Here is a 24,482-nt window from a genome sequence, read left to right on the forward strand (position 1 = left end):
TTCGAAGTTTGGCATACTGACGTTTTTTGACATATGTTTAAAAAAAAAATCATTACTTTAAAACGCTTCGCAGCTTCAATGATAGCTTGGATTTTTTTGGCGTCAAAGAAAAAGTTGATTTGTAGTTAGTGTGTATTACCTATTTTGTTTTAATTTAAAAAAAACCTTTTTTTTCGCAAAATTTGGTTGATTTCAGGGGTTGTGCCAAAGCTATGCAATTTGTTTCTGTGAGGAGGACGCCCTGTGGCGTTGCTTGTGGTTGAAGATTAAATTCTTTTTAATTAAAAAAGTAAGGGGAAAAGTGCCAAAATCAATAAAAATTAGGTCACGTGCTTTATGGGCGGCCTCAAATAAAAAATGGAATAGAGATTGGTGTTCAGCACCCCAAAATTAAGTAAATACCATATTTTTGTCGCATTTATCCACACTTGTTTTTGCTTAGCCAGCCTTTGTATTAATTTGCCTTACTGTACAATGCTCCGCGGTTTCCCTGACAGATATGAAAAAAACCTCGGCAAAAATTCCAATTAACTCAAAACGGTTGCAGGAAGAACTATTCACTTTCACATTAGAAAAAGATAACACGATGTCATTCCCTTCGTGCAAAGACTGCCGACAGCTGTCAGAATGGGTATTGGCCGATCTCTCGTTGAGTGAGAATGGGCAATTTCTTCTCCGATCTCTCCGATTATCGACACTAAGAAAACACCTAGGTTTGAAATGTTAAAAATTAAATTCCCATAATGCACGAAAATCGAATTACCCGTACCCGACCCGTACCCGACCAGTTGAGAATTTTTCAAACCCGTACCCGACCCGAACCCGAAGCCTTGGTTTTTAAATTACCCGTACCCGACCCGAACCCGTAAAATATTTTTTGGCGTTACCCGAAACCCGACCCGAACCCGTCGGATACGGGTCGGGTACGGGTTTCGGGTAAAAATACCCGTACCCGACCATCTCTACTGTGGAATCAAGACATTGCTTCCCGTCATTTCATTCGCTTCTGTGCGTTTGCGGGAGTGCCGCTTGCAATCGTTCCATTTTGCATTGGTGTTTACCTACTTTTTATCATATTTATTTTATCTTCTCCAATTCAACTATATCGAGTTGGATTGCTCATTTCAGCACGCGCTGGTTTTCAATTTGTTGGAGTTGAACCCTTTTTTAACAAATTTTGCACTTCTCTTTTCTGTCTCGGGAAAAGTATGTTGGTTTTATGTAGGTTCCACGAATACCACCAGGCTTAAGGGCACACGCACGCTTGGCGAAAAGGTCGGCTGTTGTCAGCTTCACTGAAAAACGCGATATATTTCCACAAGCTACAGCACAATACAGACGGTGATACGAGAAACGGCTTCTCACAAAAGCATAAAGTGTATTTTTCCCTAAGGGTTGCACTACGCGAGCCGGGTCAAAATAATGATGGTTGAGTAAAAAATATCTAGCGGAGCAGGGCAGGGTAAATGGGGATACAAGTGCAGTGAATGCAGTGCAAAGGGGTTTAAAGTTCATGTTGCGATATTTTGATTGCTTATAAACTCTACTACGCCTCACACAATTTAAATATTTGCTACAGTACAACCAGTAATCTAAGTACAGGGTTAGTAACATCATCCAACACTTAAGGGGAGACCCTACTCTGGAAGACAAGAAAATAATTTTTTTTTCATTTTTCGTATATTTAGAGTAAAGTGGCTATTGGCCGTTGATTGATGTATGTTTGGAGATATATTTTGCATGTCTTAGATACAAATATAATGAGTATCACGCTGTTGGCAGTGTTTCTCTCGAAACAATGTTCTTAAACTGGTGGTACGTTTTTCTCAGCATCTACCAAACCGATCTTGCTGAAATTTTTTTGGCTCGTAAAAATGGATCATCTAACTTGTTACACAGCCGTTTTTGAAAATTCCAAAATTTACCGAAATGGCGACCAATTTAGTAAAAAAAATCTGGATAATCCATTTTTACATGCTAAAACAAAATTTCTGCCAAATCGGTTCAGTAGATGATAAGAAAAACTCACCACCAGTTGAAAAAACATGGCTTCGTTGAAAACGCTGTCAACAGCGTATTATTCACTTAAGTATAGTCCACGACATGCAAAATACATCTTCAAATATACCTTAATCAATAATCAAAATACTTGAACACTTCACCTTTCTCTAAACATCTGAAAAAATTATCTCTAAAATTCATTATTTTTCAACTTTCTATAGTAGGGTCCCCTTAATCTCCTTTAAAGTAAGATACAAACGCAGTGGTGATACTGACATTGACCTGACTAATAGCAACCGTACTGTCGGTCACGACTCAGCCACGAAGGAATTATTGAAGACCTTCCCAGAGAACCTGGATGATGGATTGGAGTGTTTGCGATTCATTATCGTTCGACTGCGATATATCCTCTTACATAGTCGACATTAATCAGACGTTTTTCAAACTGATCCGTCAACGTTTCGATCCTAGTATGGATTAACACAAGAGTAATTTTAAAAAATGAGCAACCGTTTTCAACCACCATTTTTTAACAGTTGAGACTTTGCACAGATGGGATAAAATTGTCATTTTGTGATATTAATATTTATTTCTTTGAATCACTTTAGTTATTTTTTAAAAGGATTTATGTAAAAATGGTATTGAAGATTAGAAATGTTTTTATTAATAACATTGGTCAACATAGGTGCACTTCATAGCTCAAACCGAAAAAAAAGAAAGATCATAGCTATTCAACCATTCCTGTGAATTTTAGTGTCCCTAGCCATTACCATTTTTTCAAAGACTTAAATAAGTTTTCGCGTAAACATAACGTTGAAGCAACGAACCCAACGAGTAATTACTATGCGAACTATACATAACTTGACGCGTTTGGGTAATGACTAGGGTCACCAAAATTCATAGGAATGGTTTCATAACTATATGAAGAAAAAAAAAGTTTCATTACTATAATATATCATTTATTCGGTTTGAGCTTTAAGAATGCCATTTTTTCATATTTTGTCGACCAGTGTAATTTTGTATTGAAAAAAAAATATAGTTCGAGATTTTTTTAAAAAGAAAAAATACTATTTTTCTGAAAAAAAATTATTTTTCAAAATCTATTTTTTATGAAAAATAAAAAAGGTCAGTAAGACATTGAATGCTGTCGGAACGTAGAGAAAAATAAGTCCAAATTTTGAATTATTTTTTTGTCTGATTCAATATGATTTGTTAGATTTTTACACTAGCGTATCGGATTGGGTGACCCCGGGGTGGAAAATTTAGGTTTGACTTAAAACAACGTTATCTTGGAATTGACAATGACGGCTACGAAGCTCTACTCGCCTAAAATTAAACACCTAAACACGCAGTTTGCTAGGGCGGTCTATGGTGATCTCGATCTCGGTTGAAACACGTTAACCAGATTGCTTAAAATTTGCAATTTACCCAATGCTTTTACATTGGGCCGAAAAAACACAACCCACAACCCACACAACACACCCCGGTACGGAAACAGCTTATCATGCTGGATGGACTCCTATGGTGTGCCGGTTTTGAGTCTTGGAGTCTTGTATCCGAGAGGCACAGACGTAGGAATGAGCGTGTTTTCACCCCCGGAATCAGTCAGGCCACCTTGGTCGTTCTAATTTAGAGAACAAGTTCTATTTTTACTATTTTTGATAGGATAATAAGTTCATGTCTTCAAGTTATCCTCTAGATGTACTACATTAAGGGCCAAAGTCACATGTGAAACGTTTTCCGAATTTGTGATTATTTTAAATCCAAAAACTTCATTCTCAGCTTGTATGAAATGTCATTTTCTTACCTTTTTAAACAAAATTAATCAATCATCTGAATACAATTAGCATGTGCATTTGTTACTTGAATATTTCTAAACTTTGTTGGAAAAAGAATTCAAACCTTAATTGCATGCAAAAATGCTAGTAAATGATAACCTATTTTGCCTACTTGCCGAATTGCATTGTGCCGTGAAAAATAAACAATTTAATAATTTTTACCTTATTCGTAAGTTCCAATAACAAGTTTTCTTTTGAATTCTCGATAAAATAATGGGGCCATCCTGATGAAATATCTAATAATATGCCAGTAGTGGCCTACGATGATACTGTTATCATGAATTCATGATAGCTTTGGCACCAAAAACAAACATTAAATTTGGAAATTTCATCTGTTAATAAAGTAAAACTTTGACTGCGCTGAACGTCAACTTACCAAAGTCCGATTGAGTTGATATTTAACATAGGTAGTAACTTTTTTCGAGGAAGACCCCAAACTTTTAAGCTCCTTAAAATTTGAAAAGTCGTTCTTCGATGGCTGGAATTACATGTTGAACTGCTTTAAGTGGAATTACACTTAACCCTATCCCCGCGGAGAGAAATCAGTTTTTACATCGAAAAATGACATTTTTTTTATTTTTATTTTTTAAAGGGGGGATTTTTTAGTAGCTTAAGTATTTATGATAAATATTTGTAAGTAATGAGTATGTGTGCCCAATTACAAATGGTGACTTCTCAACACTGTTAGATATTTGTAATTTTAATTGTTAGGATTTGTTTGCTTTCGCAATTAGGACTTATCGTTCGTAGGGATTTAAACCTTACTACTTGTCAGAAAAGGGAAAGTAAACTTACAACTAACTTAATTGCTAACTTATTGGCTATAAAGAGAGCTTATCGTAGCAATTGAGGATTGCAACGATTTTTGTCGAATAATTACATTCAAACTCTTATTACTCAGCAACCGCATGCAAAATTGGCACAAACTATATTGCATGATGATGATGATGATCAATTTGACCTCTAACTGCTTAGAATATTTTAATCGTTAGAAATTTCAAATATTGTTTTTAAACTGTTATCAAAGTAAATATGGCATCACCCGCGGAGAATGGGTTAAAGAAGTTGAACAATAAATAATCATTTAAACTTCATACCTCTCTGACTGTTGGTGAGACGAAACATAATCTAGAACTGTCTGATAAATTAATATGAAAAATCGATTGAAAATCCGCTTCTGTTATATCATCATCTCCGTGGTGTTTTATATTCTAATTCAACGTGAACAACCTGTCAAATCAAAACCCTCAGGGGAAGTTTCTGACAACTGACCGATAATTAATCATTTGGTTACAAAACAGATACGAGAACATCCCTTTTGACTGACCATCATCAATCATAATTGCCACCCTTTTTAAGAAAGCTTTAAAAAAAAAAAATTATTGCTTTGAATCGCATAAAACCTCATTTCAAAATGTGAGGCTAATTAACATCCCCCAAGTTGAACCCAACTCTTATATGGTAATAAAAAAAACGTGATGACACAGATTTAAGCCCACATCCGAAACCACACACCATCAAGGATGACAAATTATTTTGTGGCTCTAGCATATGAGTAAACTCATGCTCTTGTTTCCATCATGAGACAGTAACGTGACTGTGGACTGACACACCAAAATTAAATGATGTTACGGTGGTTTTTGCTAAGGGTAATTTTCCGCGCATTTGACATTTTTTTGAAAACAACATTAGGGTTGAAAATTGATCAGGACCTTTTCATTTGCACCCTAGTATTGTAATTCCAAGAATGACAAAGAGGATGAGCAGACGAAATAACTTTTTTTTCTGTTACTGACAACTTAGTGACAAAGGATGGGTGATACTTTTTTTGTGTAGATTCGCAAGCCTCAAGTGAATACCGAAAATTATAACTAGTCTATAATCGAGTGTCCATCAACTTGACAGAAAATATTTATTAATTGTTGTATGAATTTACTTTGGCGACATCCATGAATTACGTAACGCAAAAACCCAATTTTGGACCCCCACCCCCCATATGTAGCGGAACGTATCGCCAACACCTACTCCTCATAAAAATTACGTAACGCTGTAGAAAGATTTGCTTGATAAAAACGCTGAACTCACCTCCCTTCCCCCTGTGTAACAAATCGTAACACTCAAGGAATCATTGAACAAATAAACAAATAGATTCTTATAGAATCGTCCAGCATTGTATATTTAGTAAACTTAGCTAGATTTATCCTGAATTTTGTAAAACAAACCATTTTTCACAACGCTTTCATTTCCATCTCAAAACTAGAATCACCGTTCAATTATTCATCTCACGACGCCCCCATATTCATCACGCTGTTAATCATGAATGAATCACATTATCATGAATGAACGTAGGCGCAGCTCGTCGTAGTAGGTTACCTAGATAACCGCTGTAATTGTTTACGTGCAAAATTGGTAACCTAGATAACCACTGCAGTGCTGTCGATTTATGTCAATTATGTCGGAATAATTCAACATTTTCAGTATGATTTTTTCGTAATAACAGAAAGTGATTTGGCAACTTTTGATTTTTTTCAACGCAGTGAAAACAGATGAAAATACAGTTAAAATTTATAGGAATTGTTGAAATTTATCTCATATATATCTGCTAATTCAAGCTTGTTTTTGACAATTTGAGGCGAACATTTCAATGATTAAAGTATTCTTAGTGTAGTGAGTAATTTTGTAATGAAAAAAAAACTTTGGTTGGCTGCTGAACGGGTCCCGTTGTAGCCGTTTAGAACGATGCGCGAATTTTGTTTTCTGAGGTAGGTGATTGAAATAAATGTGTTTTCGAGTGTAGATGCCCGACTATAAAATCAAATTTAGAGCTTTTAAGTGAGTTTTCGAGGGTTCTACTTTATGAGAAATCTAAAGTGAACCTTAAAGAATTCCATGGATTAGCAGATTGGTTTAGTTAGAAAATATGCGTTTTTTCCTGTTTTCAATTGTGTTTTCATGTTGTATGAGATGAATATATGGGCTGAGATGAATAATGGAGCAGTTCCCTTACTCAGATCTTACTTAGAACTAAAGAAGACGCTGGATATTGATATTTCAATAATGAAGTGTTCTAATTGCCTGGGCTTGAACAATATTTTGTAATTTGCTGTGCATTTCCATTGTAAACCTTATAATAGATAGGAATGTATTATATAGTTATTCAATCTGCCTCTACTCGCAACAGCCTGCATCATTCGAGTATGATGCAAGTAGATAATATTGCGGCTCGCATCTCCGATCTTCGTCTGACAGTATAATAGTTGGCATTCCAAAGCATCAGCAGAGATTCCCATATACTGATAAAATTCGATTGCAGATTATAAATTTAAATACTTGTCTGCAATTGTGCCTTTTTACCACTTCAAACAACCTTCTCTAACTACATATATGAAATACTGGATGTTTCCTTTGGAAATGCATCCTCTCAGAGTAAATTACTATGCAGTTACGATAGATATGCTTTGATAAATTCTCCGAGGAATTTTCACTGCTGTGTGGAAGCATCATAATATGCTGTGTAATATATTACAGATAGCTCAAAATCACGAAAGCTTTTATGACAAACTCAAATAATATTTAAATATGCAAATTCAACATTCAGAAATGTTTAACTCAAAGTGTGCTTTAACTGCACTGATGCGAGAGAAATCACGAACGTAGTAAAAAAATGTTCAGAAGTAAATAAAAACTTTGTGCGGTTTTACGCACCAGACGAAAAGAAAATCCATCTAATCCTATTTCATACTAGAACAAACACAAAACCAAATTCGCCAGAATGTGGTTTGCTGTGAATTACCAGGAAAATGTTTTGGGTTTGGCAAGCGCATTTGCTTTTGTGATTTTCGATAAATGGCAATTGCGGATCGGGTAGACGTTACTCGAAAAGGACTTGTGCTTTAAACAAAATAAATAATTCAGATACGCAGAATGATCTGATCATCTACTATTCGTAGGATGAATTTACCTCAAATATCCTAAATTCTCGTAGATTTTATCCTCGCAGAATCCTATAATTTAAAACTTTTTAAATGAAAATCTAGAAAATAAATATAGTACGTACATAGAATTTTGCATACTCGTCGCTCTTCGCTTTGCAGTCTATCATCTCAACAAGCGCACTCCTTCAAAAGCACTTCTTGATCTGTAGATCAACAGAGTAATGAAAACAACGTACAAAGACGTAAAAAGTTTTCAAATCCTTACCAGTTTGCCAAATCCACTGTTTAGCAGGCTTGCGGCAAAAGTTGGTTCATTTTCTGTAAAACAGGATGCAAGATAGCAAACACACAATGGTCAGTCAGAAACTCATTTTTTATATTGTTTTTTTTTTGCAACATTAGAATTACATTCGGTTTCGGTAAATAAAAAAATCGAATATTTGATCCAACAGGTTAATTGTCAGCACAATACTTGTTTCTGGCGAGAATTCTCCAATACAATTTTCGTGTGTAGTATACAATTTTGCTTAACCCATTCACATTTACCAATATTTTCTCTTCCGCTTCCGTGCCAAAAACTGCTGTGGGCAAAGTTTGTGTTCATCCACCGGTGCATGTGCAAGGCAAACTATAAACAATTTCGATGCTAAGGTTAGGCGGTTATTGAACCAACAGCCAACTGTAAGCTTCGCTCTACTTACAATCGCCCTCTGTATCTTCCACTTTATTCATTCCAGACGATTGCAGCTTATGACAAAACGTTCAAAGTACCCCGAAAATGGCAATGTGTAGTTTGCAAGTTCGGTACAATTCGAAAGTGATTTGTGAAGCTTGTTATAAAGGACAAAACCTATTATTCTGTTCAATTAAAAGCATTTTGCCGTAGGGATTCGCAAACTTTTAAACACCAATGCTTTTATAGTCGATCGCGCTGAGATAGTGAAACATGGTACTGCTCTAATAATGGCTTCCGGTGGTTATACACTTGAGGAACCAGCTTTTGTTTTCGTAAGGAACAACATGTATAATATGAGGTTGCGAATATCAGCGATTTTTAGATAGCAATTTTTTGATATTTGCCCTGTACAGTATAAAGCTATCACCAATCGATTTGTTGACCAAAAAATGCTATATACAGGCCGCCAGCCCAGCGGCGATTGATTAGTGGGAATTTCGTTCTTCCCAGTGTGCAGTGGATTAAAGCCCCGGTAATCTCAGATGGTTAAAATGAACAAATAAATAAAACAAATCATTAACAACTCTCTGTATCAGCGACAGACAACATCATCCATGTCACTTCTTCCTCCACGTTCAACTTTTGTTTACAACACCGACATCATCACCACGAACAAAGATGGATACAAGCTTCACAATAATAAAAAAAAACGTTACGACAAAGAAAATGCCAACAGGATTTTTCCAGCACATACCCAGTTCATATCACGGCTCGTTGAGCATGAATTGGTTTTTACCCAGTTGCCAACCAATCTACAGGCTGTGTTTTGGAAAACAATTAAGTTGTAGGAAACTGCTTCGGTAAACATTAATCGTTATGTGTTTATATACGTCCTACGAACGCAACAATTGAAAAACCAAAAAGTAGAAAGCAGAAAGCAAAATTGGAAGGTTATTGTCAGGACTGTGATATTGATGTCGAATCTCATATATTTACTGTGTACCCGACATCTCAATGGTTCACGGTTCTCCTGACTGAAATAAAAAAGCCCAGCAAATATTACATTTAACGTGAAATGGTTGCATTAAGAACGCTTCACTCTTCCATAAGAAGGAGATAGCATGATGTCATTCCCTTGGTTTCTACTAAAACAGCAAAACTGAACTGACAAATGAGTGAACCGGAACCCGTGTGGTTGTTGTTGATACGAAGTTTTTGCCCTCCCTTCTAGAAAGGTATAGAAATCACTGGCAAAACCGAAGATCTGAACGTGAACCAATGGACGTACAAAGTCAAAGGGTTTGACGAACTGAGCAATTTCTATATGTGTGAGTATGTATATGGTTATCGCTGTCCAATCTCATTCACTTTTCTCAAGCTAGACCGATTCTCACGATCAAAGTGTCAAATAAAAGGATCAATTTTCCCATAAGTTGTAACAGATATGCTGAAGAATCATTTAAAAAGTACTAAAAAATCCAAATACAGTGATGATGCGCTCGTTGGATGTTCGTTAGTTGGAGGTTCGTTAGTTGGGTGTTCGCTAGTTGGGCTGTCACCCAACTAAAAAGCACTCTAATGTCAAAATTCAACGTCATTCAAATGCATTTCAGGGGTCCGAAAAGTGAAAAAAATATTACTAAAATAAAATTATATTATTTATTGTTGTAAAAACATTGTAAACATGTTTAGTGATTACACTTAATCCATTCAGCACTAATAAGTTTGTTTTTCAGCGCTATTAACTGAACATTTAATGCAGATCATCTCTGGCATAATCCATCGCGTAATTAAAGTAAAGTACATGTTATAAATTTACAACATTTTGTATGTAATTAAGAGGTTTATTGTTCGGTTGTTTGTTCTTTTATATCTTCAACGCCTTCACCGGAAATATCCAGTGTAGCGATCCTCCATTTTTTAGGCAAGTAGCAGAGTGATGTGCTTGCGCTATATCATTTTGCTTCTCATTGGAATTTTTGTATGAAAAAAGTATTGACCAAATACATAAAATATTTACTACAGCAGCAAGACAGATGAGCAAAGTTAATTTTCGTTGACATAGTTTTACCGCAATGAAATTAGGAAATTTTCTGAAGCAGGAAGAAAACAAACAATCGGCGCTCCCCTTTGAAAAATTTGCCCAGTTGTCAGTTCATCCAACTAACGAACACGATTCGCTAGTTGGGTGGCAGTTGTGTTCCAACCAACGAATTTCGGCTGTATAACCAAAATAATCAAATTGAACGTTCATGTCGAAAGTAAATTATTTCAAAAACAAAAGTCTCCTTCATAAATTTCCAAATTGTATTTTGGGTATTTTTAATTTTTTTCAGAAATCGGAAGTTACCATCTCGAAAATTCAAAATGGCGTCTAAAGTTGATTTCTATAGTTATTGGATGGTGTTTGACTGTATTCTAGAAGCCGAAAATCACCATCTTGAATTTCAAGAATTGTGGCCTCAAGATTCCGAAAATGCACCTAATGGGTTTTATTCGAACATTCTACAGTCAAAAATATAAAAGTATAATATGAAGATTAATTATGTCACGAAATTTCACACTATTTCATCAGATATATGATACCATCAGACTAACAGACTGAACTAGCAGAAACCAATTAAATGCGGATTATTCAACAAAAGTAGAGCCATAATAAATGTTGAAATTTCAATTATTTTGTAATTTTTCATTTGACAGTAACTTTGCACAAACACTCATGTCATTTTGTGCTATTAGTATTTTTTTTTAATCACGACTTATTTTCAAGAAGATATTATGTAAAAATGACATTGATGATTATAAATATGTCCAGAGTGGTTGTTTGGTCGGTGTGACGCAGGCTTCTTATTCTCCGCAATATGTGGAAAGAGCTGAGGTAATATTCCCTTCTTGCCCAGCATGAGCGCTGCGTGTAGAAATTTTTTGCTCCACACTTCTCATTCTAATTTATGCTGTGTTTCTGCTGCTCGCAGAAAACTAAACATAAATTTGATAGCATTCGAAAAACAAACATGTGTGACGAGCGGCTAGATTTTTTTTAGTTTCGAGATGCAAAACAAACTACGACGCCTACTACTTTTCTATCTATATGCTCCCCTCAATTGATATATGCTTGAGAGTCACACAGTAAAAGCACTGCAGTGAGCTGACTGTTATGTAGTTCTAGTTATTGTGCGTAATGTCCTTTCGTGAGAGAAGCTCACATCAGTTTATAATCTCTCCGGAGACTTTTTGCAAGGTCGTCAGATACACACAATTCGCTTCTCACTTAAAGCAAGTGCGTCACTTTACTCACCAGTGTGAGAGCAGTTGTTTTCGTAGTGATAGATATTCTCCTACACTTAAAAAATATTTTTTTAACGGTGTAACATATTTTTTTCGAAAAGACAAAATTATTATCTGCAACTTTGCCAATAACATCACATCAATTGCGGCTCTTTTTTTTAATGAAAATTGTAACTTTTGTTTTATTTCTTCATGATCAGACAATCATCAAAGACAAGCTAACCTTTTAAAATTTCTATAAAAAAATAGATTTTAGGCTTCTAGAGGATAATTTTTGTATATAAAATAATTTTTCGTGCTAGGATAAATAACTTTATACAGTGGGCCACTCATATGATTGATTCAGTTTCTCTTAACATAAATAGGAATTTATGGAAATTCAACTTATAGGTGACCCCTTCTTTATAGTGGATCACCCGCCAGATTAACTCAACTTATGCGAAAACTCGTAGGATTTTCAGAAAACTTTCATCGGGAAGCATCTTATCCTGCCAATCTACATCAGAACCATGAGCAGCACTTATAAACTCTGATTTATGTCAAGATTTAAATTAAGTTATTCTGACGAGTGGACCACTATAGCAAAAGGGTTCTCTATAGGTTAATTTACATTATAAATGTTTCTCCTGATTCTGATGCAAATTAGCTGAACAAGATGTCTTCGATGGAAGTTTTCTGAAAATCCTTCGAATTTACGCATAAATTGAGTTAATCTGGCGAGTGGTCCACTATCGAAAGGGGTCCACTATAGGTTAGTTTACCCTTTTTATTACCTCATAGCGCTAGAGATCAAATGGATCGCACCGAATATAAGAAAGATATCAAATTCTAAATAGGGTAGAGCTGCCTTGTGTGGACCACTTTGACCAGGTGGTCAATCAACTCAATTTTCTTCTGATATAAATCGAAATTTAGAAATGTTTCTCGTAATTCTGATGCAGATAAGTTGGATAAGGTTTTTTTCGATGGAAATTATCTGAAAATCCCGCGAGTTTGCACATAAACTGAGATATTCTGATGAGTGGTCTTCTAAAGAAGCTATACCATCGGTTTACGTCGAGCCTAGGGCAAATTAACTTATGGTGGACTCCTTTCCCATAGTGGACCACCCATCAGATTAACTCAATTTAAACGAAATCTCGAGGAATCTTCATAAGACTTCCATCAAAAAACATATTATTCAATTTTCCTCAGAAACACGAGAAACATTTCAAAATTCCGACTGAGGGTAAATGAGCTTATAGTGCACCCCTGTATTTTATTTTTGGATGGAAATTTTCCGAAAATTCCTCGAGTTTTCGCATGAATTAAGTTAATCTGAGCGTTAGCCCACTAAAGGATGTGGTCCATCCCTAAATAACACATGGGTAAGTCGTCATATCCCGACCAAAGGTTAAAACTAATGATATCAGGCATGCGAATTCGTCCGAAAACGTATGTGTTTTTATAGTACGTATGCAGTGCAGATCTTCATCAATTTGCAGACGCAGGGGCTAGACAAAATGATTGAGACAGGCAAAATTTTGACAATTTTCAAATGGCCATAGCTTTACATAAAATAAATCAATTTTGACACATTTTACTGGAAAAGTTCCCTTGTTTCCCAATATTACCTGCAAACTAGATATGACCAACGGACACCGGCAATGCTCCGGAGTGTGTGTCGAAACGTACATTTTTGCAAAGCGTAAAACTGTTTCTTGCATCTTGTTTTATAAAAATTGAAATGTTGTCAATAAACTAAAATCAATTCTAAATTACCCAAAGATCGAAAATCCGTCAAGGAACCATTAAGATATGAATTATTCAAATATAAAGGTGACTGCTGACGACAATCAAGTTAAATATAGTTTTCTAATTATTAGTTATTATGGGCAAATCCTGTCCTAGGTAATCTTTCAAGTTGAGCAGAGAGAAGAGGAAATGCAAAACCGGTTTTCCGGAAACACAGGTAATTTAGGCGTTTAACGGTAGGGTAGTTTGGGGCAATTTGGACCCCTGGGGTGAAATGGACAGGTGCTTTATCTTGGAGAGTACTACATTTTTGGGTTCCATGTACTACTTCATCCTTTCCTTGAACCACTAAACCCTAACTAATATAAAAATTTCATGGTTTGCTGTGACAGGTGCACCGCAGTGCCAATGTAAACAAAGGAAACATCAAAAGTTGATTTTGCTGTAAGTTTTACGCTCGTGTATTGAAGGTTTTTTGAGAACTTCTTCGATGTTTTCAGTCTAATGAGCTTTGCAGCCGTGTTTGTCTAGTAAAAGAGTACATTTTAATAAAAGACTGAGATAAGTTTGATCGAAAATAGTGGAAGGAGTTGAGTTTTTAGAAAGGTGTCCTGTTTGGGGTAAAATGGACAGTTTTTTTGGGGGGATATGGTCAGGCGAGTTTAAAGTAAATTCTTTTGTCGGACTGATGCCGCGGGCATATAAAAACGAACGGATAGACGGCGGTGTACAAACAATGAACTGTAAAAAGTGTTGCTGTCAATCTGGGATAATTTATCTGTACAAAAAGTGTTTTCAATGCCCCGCAGAGTGGCGGGTTTCTGAACAAAAGTTGGAAAAACCTAACTTTTTTTCTAAAATGCTTGAAAATGACGTATAATGCCAATTTTTGGGTGCTGAACTCATTTCTGATGTCCGAAAATGTTGTTCCCCCAAAATGCCGTTAAACCTTTCATATTATCAGATTTATTTTTTTGTTCAGATCATGTTCAACATTGGTATACTTTTTCTTTATCGAAAAACTTTATACCCTTTTTTTTTTGTTTGGTCCTTAGTGTGATCCATTTTGAATTTAAGTTGCCAAAAATCGGCAATCATTTTTCAAAAAATTGTAACTTTTGAGCCGTTTGACCAATTAAAAGATTTAATGGAAAATTTAAGGAATTTGATAGGCCTTTCAAGGAAAAAAAAGAAATCGTACGTCAACGTACATTCGTTATATATTTTCCCGTTGCGCGAATTCGAGATTAACGGATTTGGAACGACGATATGCAAACCGGGACCCAAAAATTCGAAAAATACGGTTAATTTCATATAGACTGTTGATTATCGGATCATTCCGAACTGTTTCACGAGACTGTACGGTACACAAGAGTTCTGAAAAATAACATAAATTTCCCCTCAAAACGAAACTCGTTGATTCAAAATCAGATCAAAATTGAGGGAATTAAGTAATCGAAGTTAAGCTCAAAATTGTGATTTTCGAACATAAAAGTCATTGAAATTTCCTGACACAGCAACATTCAAAGTGCTGCCAAAAATTGGTATATCATTCGATTCTCATGAAACTTACATCACACATACACTGACACACACACATACATACACATAGACAGACACACACATACACACGCACACAGTCACACACACTCACGCGCACACACACTCTCTCTCTCTCCACACACACACACACACACACACACACACACACACACACACACACACGCATGCACATGCACACACACAAACGCGCGTGTGCGACACACGATCGCATACTCAGTTTCTAGTATGAATAATTGGAGAAGGTAAATTTTTTTGGCCTACTGTGGAATGTGCAATGCCTAAGAATTGCAGTTATCATTCCGTATGCCTGATACCTCCTTCTACTGTGTATTAAGCAACTATCGATACTATAAAACTCACACTTTTCACCCTGTCTCATCACCCCAAACACTGTCCATATTACCCCAATAGCTGTCCATTTTCACCCCAAACGATTTTTTTATGTCCGAAAATCATAATTTTTAGTTTCGTTATTTTTCTTGTTCTTTTGACCTCAATATCAAGGTTTTTTCGGGCAGAAACATAGAAAACAGAGCAATATTACTATAGTACATTACGTTTATGGGATAGAAAAAACAAGTTACGAAATAACAGGAGTTTTTCTTAGGGGGTCCAAATTACCCCAAACTACCCTACGGGAATGTACGAAATGAAGAGGAAAAGATTAGGACTGGACCACCTTTATAGGCGGCTTGTAGGAAGAAAGGATTTTAAAATCGAAAATGAGGAAACAAGCCAGAGATGTACATGTGTCGTTTCTAAAAAAAGGATGAGTAATGAAAATGTCTGTATAAATCAGTTACAATCGAAAACTCAGGGCTCATTTTTTCTTGTCCGAAAATTCAGTTTAACAAAATTCAAACTTGTGGCAGGCAGGCTTGCCCATCGGGTCAGCGAGAAAACTTATAAATTAAGTTTAGTAATCCGAAACTTTTCATACAGGAAATTGAAACCCTATAAATAGAATGCTTGAAAAGTCGATGCTGAAAAAAGGTTAAACTCAGTAAAATAGAGCTCCGCAAACAAGATTATATTCAGCACAATGCAGCGACTGTATAGAACAAGTTGATCTCAATCGGTCGTACAACTTACCATCAACAAACTTCTGGTTAATTTTCTTCACATCAGAACATCGTGGAAGCGTTGCAGTAGAAAGTTGTTCTCTTTGTTCTGATATTTTGCATTGAAGAGCTAAAACTTTTGTTACGTCTTGCTTGATGCCAAAAAAATCTATAAGAAAAGAGCATGTATTTTTTACGAAAGAAAGTCAGCAGAGTAGTATATACGTAAAGAATCATTATATGAATATTGGTTTATATAAACAGACGTTCCATTTAAAATAAGTTTCTAATAATTCCTTTGCGGTCTAATTGGATTTTCTTTAGCATACCTCTCATGCGGAAAAGTTGAACAATCACTCTGATTGAGGCTTATCAACAGCTGAGTGTTGGACACTCTATGTAAGCCTTATAAACTATAAACTATAAGTTATTTAAACAACTTGCAGCCATATCTTATATATTTGAAAGTAATAATTTTCCACCAGGTGAATTGAGACATTTTTTGCTAATTGCTTCGCAAACCTTTCATATCTGTGCGTCTGTGTTTGAATGGAAACTGCTCTACATAATTGTTTGTCTATGGAATGCTTTAGCAAAGACGAAATTGAAATCAACAGACGTAATCTCTGTATTCTATGTACAAATTCCACTGTCAGTTCCGCTACTTTCGGTTATCCTGTTTAGCCTCTCAACGTTGTTGCTGTTAGGGACAACATTTCCGGTCGTATTGTTCCAAAGTTCTCCAATGGCATGGCATTCGCTTTCGATATTCTTATTGCGTCACAAAAAGCAGCGAGATGGCGGAATTAAATTGACTTCTACTCACTGTTCTTTCTGGGATTCGCAAAAAAATCTCAAGTAGTTACGGTAGAGTGTCGACTTTCGTTGTGGATCTTCGAAAACCAGTAAACGCTTTTAAAACATGAAAGTTGGGTGTGCTGTCAAATTGAATAGCACAAAACAGCAATTTGTTTGTTGCTCACTGATTCGGAAGTTATCTCTTTAGCAATATCGCAGTTTATTCATTATGGATGAAAAATTAAATATGCTGGTTCGGTGAAAGAAGTTTGTCTGAATATTTTCACGTTTTCACACTTCGAGATAAGGTCTCGTTTAGCCTTTTGCACTAACGAAGACCAGAAGCATTGCATTATTAATCAAATTGTTTAAATATTCATATTGGCTCAAATATAGTGTTATAAGGAAAACAAACATTCCCTTCTAGACTGGTTTTGCAATTACGAAAGGGTTCATAACTGATGAAACTCAACAATTTTGAACTATACCAAACAATAACGCAAATAAAATTAATAACGGAACATCTTGCATCTTCTGTATTATACATAATACTCACGAATGTCTTTTTCATGACGCAAGGTCTTAGTTGTGGTATATAACTATAGCACCGGCAGCTTCATAAATTTTAATTACTCCGTAGATTACAAGTACATATCACGATGATAAGTTTTCTCTTCGATAGATAAAGAAAAGTTTGTCGAGAACTCTTCTGCACGAAAGTGCATTGCAACTAATCTTTGTGATATCGCGTTCGTTGCTTGGATGTCGTATCGATTGGATTAGATAATAAACTACGAATATCTTCTTCCAGATGATGTTATATGTTGCTGCCTACATATGTCATATGTTCCACATGATGTAAGATGTAGCCATGCCAGCAAAACACGTTTCAAAGAAGCTGTAGATAAATGTAAGAAGATCAATTCGAACTACTGGAATTTGACCGGATTTCACGAAAACTCCAGTGAAAATTAGTTATAGCTGCATGATATAATTAATGTAAAGCCCTACTGGAAGCTCAATGTTACCATCACTCATCACTGAACATGAGTACGTATTTATTCACGATTTTGAAACACCGTAAACCAAGTTTTCCTTTGTTGTTTTGAAATTGTTTAAAGAAGTATTTTTGCAGGGACTGACCGCAATATAGAATGTAGTTATAACTTATGCTCATGGAAGTCGATTCATATTACTAAAAAAGTGACAACTAAAATTTTGGAATTTTTTTGAGGCTCAAAACACTCAGAGAGAAATTAGAGTATGTAAATGTAAGCTATCTCTTTTCTTTATGCCAGTATTTTTTGTTTTATTAATGCATGCTTAGTACTGTTCAAAAAGGCGTCGAAACAAAGAGCCATGTGCAAGCGCACAGTTTTAGTTAAGCTGCACAAAAATGTTGGCAAAAAAGTTCTCGGTAAACCATTTCAAAATTAAAAATCTTCTGGTTTCGACTGTGTATGATTTACTGAAAACCTTAACAATAATTCGCCAGGAAGTAGTAGAAAACCGACCAGACTAGTGGATACACAAAACCCGACAGATCTGCCTCAACGTTGTCCAATCGTAGATTTTTTGGTTCCTTGATGAACAAAATTGACTGGAGAGCAACAAACTGCGAATAGATTGGTAGAATCAAGAGATTCTTTTAAAAAGGTTGACGTAAAAGCCGTACACCGTTCTTTTTCCAGCATCATATAAAAGCTTCGTCAAAAATCTTATTATGAACCATTCTCAAATGTTCTTTAATATATTTTCGTTAAAATTAATGTCTCTTCATGAGAAACGTATCGGATACATATACTTTTTTGACAGCAGTAGAAACAAATTGAAAAATTTTAGTTGTCTCCCATTATCTGTATGCTAGACACGGCAGTAGAAGTCATTGAAAAAATTATCCACGCCAGACTGAGATACACGAATGGTGCAAACTGCCTGGCACGTTACAAGTTAGGCTTCCGAAATGGTAGAACTACGCTGGATGCTATTCTCTCCTTTATCACGACGGCCGAGGGGAGCTCCGTAGCCGCAAGATTAGAATGTCCGCTTTGACAAGCGGGTGGTCATAGGTTGTGGAGGTTGTGATCGTCGATTAGCATATGTTTTTTTATTTATGAGCGAGCTCTCATAAAGTGATGATGAAGAGCTTCGTAGCCGAAAGGTTACTGAGTCCTCTTTGACAAGCGGGTGGTGAAAGGTTCGAGTCCTAGTAGAACCAAGCCATTCGTTGGCAAAAGGACTCTTACGTATGGGTTTATTCTCAGGCTCTTCCACACAAACACTTCCTCCGGATTTATTTACCACTGGTCTAAAGCTTCGTTCGATAATATCATAGACTATAGCACGTTGAACGCTGTTAGAGTGATAGCTTGCAGGAGGATATGATAAGCTCGATAGGAAGGAAGTAGGTTACTAAGTCTGAAGGAAAAGACAAAGCGCTATAACGAGGAGCAGGTTACTTCTCAAGAAGTAACACTGCAAACAGGTGAAAACAAAAATGTGCGATCAGCAAGAATGTCCGGATAGTGCCATAAAAGATCAAAAAACTACTGGTCACAGTTGGGTAATTGATCACAAATCCTTATTGGAGTACGAGTTACATTTTTGAATTATTCACAGTAACATTTTCTAAAATTAAGTCTACATACTTAGTTAAAATATGAAAGATTATTTTAATTGAAAAAAGGTAGGTGGTTAACTTCAACTTTCACTTGTGAATAGGCTATCTCATACAATGCAATGACAATGCAGTTGCCAAATCATCTTACTTAAGGTTATGTCTGAGAAAGACAAGCAGCTGTGGTAATTTAATAACCATTCGGCTAATATCTTCCTAACAAAAAATATACTTTTCACACATTGCATCGTAGTACGTAAATCATTTCGCAGCGTTAGCCGCTCTCCCAGTTGGTATCATGTGGCGATTACATTTTATTGTTGTTTGTTCAAAAAAACCTTCAAGCAAGGTTGTTTCTTTACTCCTGGGTCGAAGTTAAGTGTAAATTCATTGGTGGTACGGAATATACGGTATATTTTTCCATTTCCAACAGAATTGCCTTCTGTTCGGGTAATAAATAACATCTATGCATGACAGAGAATGTGCATTTGATTAACATTTACACCTATTCTCATTCAACACACTTACCATGATGGCACTGCAAATGTAAATTTATTTAGAATAACACCAACGCTACGGAAACGGAAACAATATGGGTGTTCATGTCGAGCTCGTAATCAAATACCCAGCCGTAAAAATACTCACCTCCATTGACGAGTAATGGAAGATACACAGTTTACGGCTGGGTATTCGTATACGAGCTCTATGTGAAGACCCCTAATATCTGGTCTACCGGTTCGTATGGGGCCGGAAATACATCACTCCAGCGTCAATTAAGCTTCCGGAAAGCTCGTTGCACTTTGTGACGCTGAATTCCAGATAAAACCGTCTGCAGCTGTTTCCGTTTACCGGTGTCGGGACAACAATCCAGCTGCTATGCAGAATGTCTTTTTGCTTTGCTTTTAGAGCTCGGAAATGAGTTCAAAAAGAATACCGTAACAAGAAAGGTTCATGAAAACCGACATAAGACGAATAGTGTCATGTTAGCAGTGGTTGTAAGGCGATATTTTTATGAGAAAAAAAGTGTTCAACAATGAATGTCTGTACTCTTATATAATGTATATGGCTTAGTAATTTTATGTTTCATCAATAGAATCGATCAATTTCGAACATTAAATATTGTATTGTGCTTTAGTTGATGCAAAATACTATCTATAGCGTGTTTCGTCGGATAACAACAAAGCAATTGAATTTGTCATTTGGAAGAATAATAAAATAAATAAATTTTACTTGCAGCCTATGGTACTGCTAGTGCAACTGTTAGATCAATTCAACTGTAAATTTGTACCGTTATCAATTAGAATGCTCACACATGATAAAACACACGTTTACCCTTTCGACTGATTTCCTACGACTAGATTTTCAACTGCATTGCACGACGGGTCTTGTAAGTTCACCAAACACAATTCGAAACCGTCAGTACCCTAGAAATAGTTCCCCTGAAATCTACTTTCCCACGTGGCTTTACTTTTCCGATTTTCGATTATTTCATAAAACATCACCTAGTGGTGCGATCTGGCCTTTCTCATTTTAAATCTATTAATTCTTGAACTCCCAGACGGTCTCGAAGTACGATGCTGGCCTAATAAGCCAGTCATCGTAGGCTCGAGTCTCGGCTCGGGAGAGACTGTTAGTGTCAGTAGGATCGTAGCGCTAGCTTGTAATTGTCCTGTACACTAAACAGGTGGCTGCGAAGTCTGTGTATAATAGGGTGGGGAAAAATTATCGATTTTCCAGAACCAAGTTTTTTTGGTTCCTTTTGGGGACCCAAACAACCCTAAATTTACCGGAAGTCAATTGGTTTTGTCTCCGCTTGGCGCATTGCATTTCAAATTTGTATGGAAATTCATATGGGAAAACCTACTTTTTTGCATTTACCTTTCTAGAGAGCTCAACAACACTCTAATAATGCACTACATTATGTTGAAGTATAGTATTTTAGATGCCTAACAACTTTGCCGAAGACACTGAAGAGCTAGGATGTCCATATGAAGAGCCATAGCTGTTCAAAGTTGATTATGTCGATTTAAATGCAGAAAATCTTGTTTTCTTCCAACATTACCAATGTACTGGTGTCAGCAGGATTCCCATCAGAAGTAACCTGTCGTAACGAGTATATACACTCAGCTGGATCAAGCAAACAAATTTAGGTCAACATTCTAGGCGTAGGTAGAATCTACAACGTGTTTTTGAGGTCACTTCTGATGGAAATCTGACTGACGCCGGTACACTGGCAGTGTTGGAAGAAAAAATGATCTGCAACATAAATTTCGACATACTCAACTTTGAACAGCTCTAGTATTTTTTTGGGACACCCTTGCTCTTAAGTGTTTTCGGCCAAGTTGTTAGGCATCAAAAAACCTTCCATTTGAAGTCATGAAACCTATGATTTGAGCCATTTTGAGCTTTTTAGAATGGAAAATGCAAAAGAGTTGGTTTTTCCATACAAATCTCCATATAAATTTGAAATGCAATGCGCCAAGCGGAGACAAAACCAATCGACTTCCGATAAATTTAGGATTGTTAGGGGCCCCAAAAAGAACAAAAAAAACTTGGTTCTGGCCTTCTGCTATCAAGTTTCGTTTTTTCCTTATAACGATTCCCCACCCTAGTGTAAAACAATGAGAAGGTCAAGCTCCGAATTAGAATGTACCACCAAAGCTTTGCTATTTTAATTATTGAACAAATTTGACGCCTTTTTTTAACAAGACTATAATTTTTGGTTACCTACAGCATCATGTTGTTACCAAAGACGAAGTGTTATTAATTGGTTAAGGGGCTGTCCAAATTCTACGTGGACAACTTAGGCGGGGTAGGGGGTAAGCAAATGTCCACGCTTGTCCACGGTAGAAGGGGAGGGGGTAACGATAATGTCCACGTGGACACAGTACTTTTCAAAAAAAAATAAAAATTTTCAAAAAAAAATGTTGGCCTGCAATAAAAAGACAGCTAAACAGCTGTTTTGGTTTAAGAATCGTTTTCAGCTGTATTTGTGATAAATTTGGCTTCAATGATATATTTCTTTTTTAATCATTTTCTTTCGTTAGCTCAATTTGAAATAAGTTTTAACTTTGGTTTTATCCATCTATCAATCCACTTTTCGCTAAAATTGGAATCATTTTCTGCTTTACCCTTTTCTTTCAAAACAGAAGTGACATTTGTTAATCATTTTGAACTAAATTCAGTAATCATTTTCTGTATTTGAAAGAAACATTTTCTGATGTTTCAAACTACATTTACTAGAGTTTTTGCGAATTTCAAATTAAACTTGATATAGTTCCTTTCCCTGAGTTTGGTATTGTTTCTGGTTTATAGTTACTCTTTTAAGTTATTAGATACTAATTAGAGACCAGCTGTTTTTCTTGTTTTAGAGCAAAATCATTTCAAATCGCCTGGAAATACGCGAAAATTTAATCGACCATTTTTGATTTGAATGAAACTTTGCACACGTATTTGATTTAGCAAACTGAGCATTTTTCACAGGTGGAAAGATTTTTCACACCCATGAGTTACATTCTAAAAGGGCGTATGCCTTTTGGCATAGGTTTTATTCGAAGCATTGTAGCCCAGAAACCGTTGGTTGTATAGAAAAACTGTCTGAGAATGAGTTGTAGGGAATTAAAAATGCACCATAAAAAAAATATACACTGTACAAAAAAAACTTTTTTTTTAACAAAAAAAATTAAAAATAATCATTAAATTTCAATTTAAAAAAAAAATTGAATTTTTTTTTAGTTTTTTTTTTAAAGAAACTTGACGTTAATACGCAACTTTTAAAAAAAAAGTCCAGGATGGAGAAATGAAAAATATTTTTTTTGTGGTAAATTAATTTTTTTATTAAAATTCTAATTTAAACATTTTTCAAAATATTTGTATTCTGATGATCTTAAAAGATGCAGAGAGTCATTTTGAATCAAAAAGCGTTTGATAGTAAACATTCTAAAGGCATTGGTTTTCGAGTTATTTCTAATTTAAGCTCGAAAAATCATAATTAATTAGGAAAATACACGTTTCTCTTAATTTGTCCATGGTTCTGCAGCAAAAACCATACGTTCATTGGAATGCTTCATCAAAAATATACAATTCATTCTTTGACAACAAAACGATTGGGCGAACGGTTCTCAAGAAAAGAGTTAAATGTTCTAAGTGATATCAATATATATAAGAATCAAATATTTATTTTCGAGTTTTATTATCTTAGGAACATATTTTTTTATGACATAGATGCTTTACAGAACTAGTTTCACCTTATATTTTATATACATCATAAGTAAATGATTCGTCATCTTTTGAAAACAGCTTCGTTTGTATCTTATTTTCTGAAATCGGAACAAAAGAGTAATACTTTTGTGTGGCAGCTATTATTATAGATTTTTTGAAAATATTGCTCCATTCTGTTACTCCTTGTTCATATTCTTCATATGATACCCAACTAAATGACATTTTTGATGAATTTTTATTACTTTTCTGATTAGACCAATCATACAATTCTTTTGCGCTTGTAATGGGATGTTCATGTTCTTTAGCTAAACTTGCATTTCTTGCCATTCGTTTTAATATGCCACCAATTGCATCGCATGGGCCTTTGCCATGAGAAGTCGCAGAAAATGCCCCTCTGCACCGACGTTATATTTTGTTTTGAACTTGCAAAGACTTGCTAAGTTTTTTCTATTTTTATATTGTGAGGCAGCTCCATCAGACATTAATATCGCTTTTTTCAACTCTATTGTTGTTTTTTTAAAAAAACTCATTAATTTGGCAATGAACACCTGAACCACAACAGTATCATGATGGAGTACTTCCGATATTATGATGAAGCTGATATTCTTAAGTGTTCCAGATTCTGAATAGTAAACAACGAAGGGATGAATGGTGACTTGACTATCATTCCAATAACTACACGAATCACAAATTGATAAAGACAAATCAAAATGAGCTTGACTGTTCAATATTTTTAATTTTGCAATAACG

General features: G+C 35.5%; 1 long non-coding RNA gene across 10 annotated transcripts in view; it reads right to left on the reverse strand.

The window, feature by feature from the left end:
- The window catches only part of LOC129721952 (uncharacterized), a 66,153-nt gene that overhangs the window by 33,472 nt on the left and 8,199 nt on the right, over positions 1–24,482 (reverse strand). For 7 of the 10 annotated variants that reach the window (XR_008727524.1, XR_008727523.1, XR_008727520.1 and 4 more), the window contains 4 exons: positions 16,128–16,265; positions 8,040–8,092; positions 7,897–7,977; positions 7,801–7,843 (listed from right to left, as the gene is read on the reverse strand). This is a non-coding gene — a long non-coding RNA (uncharacterized LOC129721952). Of the gene's footprint in view, positions 1–7,800; positions 7,844–7,896; positions 7,978–8,039; positions 8,093–16,127; positions 16,266–17,450; positions 17,793–24,482 lie in introns of all 10 variants that reach the window. The other 3 variants (XR_008727522.1, XR_008727525.1, XR_008727521.1) reach the window with 3 other exon arrangements.

Source organism: Wyeomyia smithii, chromosome 2, assembly GCF_029784165.1.
Source record: "Wyeomyia smithii strain HCP4-BCI-WySm-NY-G18 chromosome 2, ASM2978416v1, whole genome shotgun sequence".
NCBI lineage: Eukaryota > Metazoa > Arthropoda > Insecta > Diptera > Culicidae > Wyeomyia > Wyeomyia smithii.